The 5834-nt window shown below is 52.2% G+C and overlaps 1 long non-coding RNA gene across 1 annotated transcript; it reads right to left on the bottom strand.

Annotated features, from left to right (window-relative positions):
- Positions 1-4001: 4001 nt before the first annotated feature.
- On the bottom strand, positions 4002-5834 carry LOC123332371. Its single transcript, XR_006549162.1, has 2 exons — positions 4966-5834; positions 4002-4296 (listed from the first exon to the last, which is right to left on the bottom strand). It is a non-coding gene; the product is annotated as an uncharacterized LOC123332371 (long non-coding RNA).

The following is a 5834-nucleotide window of genomic DNA, read 5'->3' as shown; positions in this document are numbered from 1 at the left end:
ATCTGGCCAGTAGGGATAGGAGATCCTGGCTCCTCAGGTGGATGCACAGAGGCCTTAAAACGGTGGGTGGGAAGCAGAACTCACCCTCTGTCCCTAGAGGAGCCTTCCTCCAGCCCTTCTGAGCAGCAACCTCAGAAAGTGGTGCATGGATGTGTGGGAGTAGGGGGCCTGAAAAGGCCAGTGACTGCAGGGCTAAGATCACAGGTGGAGGAAGAGAGTATGGAAGAAACGCAGGTGAATTGCCAAAGCTTGTTTTTCTGTTTTTAAAACCATGAAGATATAATTCACATACCATGAAATTCCCCATGTTATAGTGTACCACTGACTTTTGCTGCATTCAGTAAGTTGTGTAGGCAACACCATTATCTAACTCCAAAACATTTCATCATCTCTAGAAGATACTCTATACTCATTAGTAGACAAGCTGTAGCTGTTTAAGGAAAAAGCAACACCAAATGGAACTTTATTCTGGATTAACTTTAAGCTCCACCTCAACCCTACACCTCCCTTTTGTTATTTCCTTCTTCCCCCAAACTGTATCAGAGTGAGTCTCCCAGCTCCAGGCTCCAATTTGCAACCTCATTCCCAGTCAAACTAAAGCCCCTAAAACCAAGAAAAAGAAAAGTGGCCAACCTTTAAAGCAACTCAATTTGTAAATCAATCAGTAACACTTTATCTAACTGCCCTATACCAGGCAAGAGAATACAGAATTCAGTTAGGAGGGCTTTGGCTGAAAGTAACAGACTAAAGTAGCCTAAACAACAAGGATACTGTATTATTTCATATAACAAGAATTTCTGAGGCAGGACTCCCCTGCAGTCAGCTAATATCTTAGCAGTGGTATCAGAGACCCAGTTTCTTTCTCTCTTTTTGTTCTGTTCTTCCTCTATTAGTCAGCCTCATCCTCAGGCAGCTTCCCTCATGGCACAGAATGGCTGCTGCTGCTCCAGGCATCACACTCAGATATAATAATGTCCAAAAGCAGGAAAAAGCAATGTGTATAGTATCATTTTCAGTTCAGTTCAGTTCAGTCACTCAGTCATGTCCGATTCTTTGTAACCCCGTGGACTGCAGCATGCCAGGCTTCCCTGACCATCACCAACTCCAGGAGCTTACTCAAACTCATGTCCATAGAGTCAGTGATGCCATCCAACCATCTCATCCTCTGTTGTCTCCTTCTCCTCCCGTCTTCAATCTTTCCCAGCATCAGGGTCTTTTCTGATGAGTCAGTTCTTCGCATCAGGAGGCCAAAGTATTGGAGCTTCAGCATCAGCCCTTCCAATGAATATTCAGGACTGATTTTCTTTAGGATTGACTGGTTGGATCCCCTTGCAGTCCAAGAGACTCTCAAGAGTCTTCTCCAACACCACAGTGCAAAAGCATCAATTCTTTCTTTATAATCCAACTCTCACATTCATACATGACTACTGGAAAAATCATAGCTTTGACTAGATGGACCTTTGTTGGCAAAGTAATGTCTCTGCTTTTTAATATGCTGTCTGGGTTGGTCACAGCTTTTCTTCCAAGGAACGTCTTTTAATTTCATGGCTGCAGTCACCATCTGCAGTGATTTTGGATCCCCCCAAAATAAAGTCTGTCACTGTTTCCATTGTTTCCCCATCTATTTGCCATGAAATGATGGGAACAGTATCATTTTAAGGGCCCCAAAAAAACTTTTGGCAGAAAAGTTTTTGTACCCTCCAGCAGACCTCCCTTCACGTCTCATTAGCCTAAACTGGATCCCATACCTACCCTTAAATGAATCCCAAGCAAGGGGAATGGGTTTCCATGACTGGCTCAGACCAATCAGAATTTCTCTCTGAGTCAGGTTGGGGAGCCAGGACAAACTGGAGAAGAAAGAGGCCACCGTCAGTGTGAGCTACACTACAACCTAACAGAAGGCTGCCATCGAGACAGATCGGCTAACTATCACGAAGGATGGAGGGGCACTTAACGTGTCCCAGGTGCCCTTTCTGACACTGTAGAAATCACTACTGAACAAGCAACAGCCTTTTGAAGCAGGTGTTATTACACCCATTGTGCAGATGAGGAAACAGGCTCAGAGAGTGTAGGTAATGTGCCTGGTATCACACAGGGAGAGGCAGCACTGGGATTCACTGGGGTTGGGGTGCTTGCATGAGATTTGGGCTCTAAGACAACCACTCAGACAGAGGGTCTCTCCAGCCAGACATGAAACCCCATTCAGGCCTCACCTGGAAGCCAAGGCAAATGGGCAGAGGGGATGGGTTATGCCAGATGTGGGACAAGGCCAGACAGGTGCCTCTGGTCTACTCGCCTGCACCTGTGCCAGCCACAGCCACCTGCTCCTGGATGCCTAGTGAGGCAGCTCTCACCACTGGGTGCACATCCATGTGTCCAGGCTCCCTGGACCCAGAGCCAATGCTTGGCCCCATGTGAGTTTCCAGCAATGGCTGCTGCTGGCTGCACTGGTGTGTGGGGAGCATAATTAGCTGGCAGAACTCAGGACAGTACGAACCAGGATTTGATCCATGATTTCTGCATCACCTCCAAGAATAATCTCTGGCTTGTTCTATCCTATCTCCTTAACGTGCCCCCACAAAAGTCTTCCCCCTCAAGATCTCTGGGATGAAAAGAACCGTCACAGCTCCTATCTTGGTGTAAAAGAAACACTTATCTGATCATCTCCCGGATGACTGTCTCCCCCATAGATGGCAAGGCCAACACCAGGACAGTTTTTGTTCATTAATGCTCATCCTTCATCATTGTTTAATTGCTAAGTCTTGTCTGACTCTTTGCAACTCCATGGACTTCAGCACGCCAGGCTTCCCTGTCCTTCATTATCTCTCTGAGTTTGCTCAAACTCATGTCCATTGAGTCCGTGATGCCATCCAACCATCTCATCCTCTGTCGCCCCCTTCTCCTCCTGCCCTCAATCTTTCCCAGCACCAGGGTCTTTTCCAATGAGTTCCCATCAGGTGGCCAAAGTATTGGAGCTTTAGCTTCAGCATCAGTCCTTCCAATAAATATTCTGCGCTCTATGAAAATGTGTGAATGAATGGAGTCACCCTCTGATCCTGTGCACACAGAGCACCTACCATGCTCCTAGGGTCCTCTTGAGGATCGAGCCCCAGAGCTCAGCCCCAGGCTTTGCCCACAGCAGGCACAAAATACATGTTTGTGGGAGATGGGAAAAACAGAAATGCCTTCCTGCCCTGGAGCCCAGGTGAAAGGGGGCCTCAGTTTGGCTCAGGCTGGAGACAGAAGAAAGCAGAGATGGCTCTTGGGTTGCATCCGGGGCTCCCCTTCCTGGTTATGTCCCACCCATCAGGGAGTAGAAGGAAAACTGGGAGCAACAGTCCTGACCACGAGAAGCCATGTCAGCCACACCCAGACAGCCACCCGAAGGTCTGGCTCTACTTGCCCAGGGAAGGAGCACTTCCCTGGGCAAGAACCGACCTGGGGCAAGCCCCAGGTCCTCGCTCGGGCAGGCCAGTCATGTCCGGGTGGGGGCTCAGAGCTCCGAGGCAAAGGCAGAATCAAGAAGGATGGAAAAAGACTGAAGAGTTGGAAGAAAAGGGAAAGTGAGGGAGGGAAAGAGGGGCAGAGCGCAGGTCTGGCAGCACAAGGTCCATCAAGCCTCGAGTGTCCTGTGTGGAGGCAACTTGTCAACAGCCAGCCAACCCCTGATCTCAGCCCACCTGGAGCAGTACAGATGTCAGCTGGGCAGGAGACAGGAGCTGAAACGCAGGAGTGGGGTAGCTAGGGTGGGTAGGTAATTCTCTATGCCAGGATCTACTCAAGATGGGAACCCCAGAGGGCCACAAGGATCTCAGACAACGGTCCCCTCATCTGGGGCCTCAGCCTCTGCCTCCTCCCTTGCTCCCCCAGCGTTCCCCCAGCCAGTCATCAGCAATATATAGAAGGGGCTTGCTCTGTCCAGGATCCTGCTCTGAGTGTTGGGGCTTGGAAAGAATTTCATTTTAAAGTAGAGAATAGACAACGTTAAGTGGGTAATTTGACAGGCACATTCGACATGGAATATATGGAATATAAGGTCAATGTTTAGGGCTGTGTAGAAAAATAAGGTGGAATAAGAGGCCCAGAGGGACAAGATGGGGAGCAGCTAAGAACTTGGTGGGGGGGGGGGCGGTCTCTGAAGAGGAGATGGTGAGGTAGGTCTCAAGTTGGGAGGTCAGACAAGATTTTCCTGGATACATCTGTCCAGAGGAGGCTCCTGGGCGCCTGAGGAGCTGCTCAGCTGAGGCTGACAGGAGCAGAAGGAGCAATCCAAGACAGCCGCTGATTCCTTAGCCCCTAAGAGGAGAAGAAAGAAACCCAATATTTATTATTCACCATCCGCGGTCTGGCGTTCTGTCAGCACGGTTCTCATTTAACGCTGACATCTCCCTATGAGATACAAAGTATTACCCACCTGGATGGAAGAGAGGAGGCTCAGAGATGACAAGCAGCTGGCCAAGAGTGCCCCCCTCACCCCAATTTGCGGTAGCTCCCTCCCTTCTAAAGGACTTTGACCCCAAATCACTTTCCAAAATGCCCTTAGGGAACTAGAGAGGACTAAGACAGGAGGAACTACTGTGACAGGGAAAACCTCTTATGGTCCCACAGGTGGCACCTGTGATCTAGGGGTGCCAGTGGGTGGGCCAGGCCAGGAAGGACTCAGTGACATCACCCGGCTGTCTGCAGCCTCCCACACCTCGACATACGGTTGAGGCAGCCACACGGCCACTGCCTGTTGGTGCCCAGGAGTGGAAGCCCCGGGGCATCACACCGGCCAGTCTGCGTCCTGCTTCTTGGGGCGCGGCCTGCTCTCCCAAGGGAGCCACCTGGGTGGGGAGGAGAGGGAAGCCTAAAGCCACGCACACCTGATCCCTAGCTAAGCTCGGGGATTGCGAAGTAGATTAAGGGCATTCACTCACGAGGATGCCTACTTAACCGGGATCCCCAAAGATCCGGGCTGCTCACCAACAAAGGTTTCGGCTTCCAGCCGGAGGGTGCGCGAGCGGGGCGGGGGGGGGGGCCACCTTCCTTGGCCACAGACTTCCTGCCTTATTATCAGCACCGCCGCCAGGGGGCGCGCCGGGGCTGGGCGACAGAGACGCCGGCTTCCGTAGGCTTTTGTTACTCACCTATGTGCTTACCCAGTGCAGGCTTCCGGCGTTTCCAAGCGCGACTTCTATACTGGGCAGTTGAAAGAAATCTTGTTCGATTAAGTCCTGGACCCATCATCCACGCTAGGAACCACCTGCCACCAAGTTGCCCTCTCCGGTTGTCTAGCTTTCCAGAGGCCCCCAAGGAGAACCTCGCTTGATACTGTTCTTTAGAGAGACTCCTGTAACTCTTGGTCGTAAAGTTCAAGGCCCCTCGCCATCCCCGAGCTCCCTCCGGTACAGAGCCCCCACGCGCTCTCTTCGTGCGGTTCCCTGCAAGAGTCGCGAGGTTGCAGGCCATCGGCACTTGGGGCATCTCCCCCCGACCCCACCCCGCCCCGCCCCGCAGCGGCTTTGCCCTCTCTCCCTTCATCCTCCCCAGACTGGTCCGGGATCCCGGCTCCTGGGCCCCAGCGGCCTTCGAGCATGTTCCCAGCACAAGTGAAGCACAGAAGGCTGAATCGACGATGTCCTTTTCCCTCCCCGCGATAGACTGGTAGCCCACAGCGGGCGGGGACCCGGCCCCCCTGTCCTTTGTCTCCGCCGTAGCTCCACAGGGAGCCGGGTCGAGCGGGCGCTGAATACACACCGGCCGACGGCATGCCCCCGGGGAGCTCACGTCGAAGTGCACCTCGGGGCAGCCAGAGCGGTAGGGGTGGGACCGGGACGGGCAGTCACTCCCGA

Source organism: Bubalus bubalis, chromosome 3, assembly GCF_019923935.1.
Source record: "Bubalus bubalis isolate 160015118507 breed Murrah chromosome 3, NDDB_SH_1, whole genome shotgun sequence".
Taxonomy (NCBI): domain Eukaryota; kingdom Metazoa; phylum Chordata; class Mammalia; order Artiodactyla; family Bovidae; genus Bubalus; species Bubalus bubalis.
Note: the sequence above shows the minus strand (reverse complement) of the source record. Positions and strands in the feature narration are given on the sequence as shown.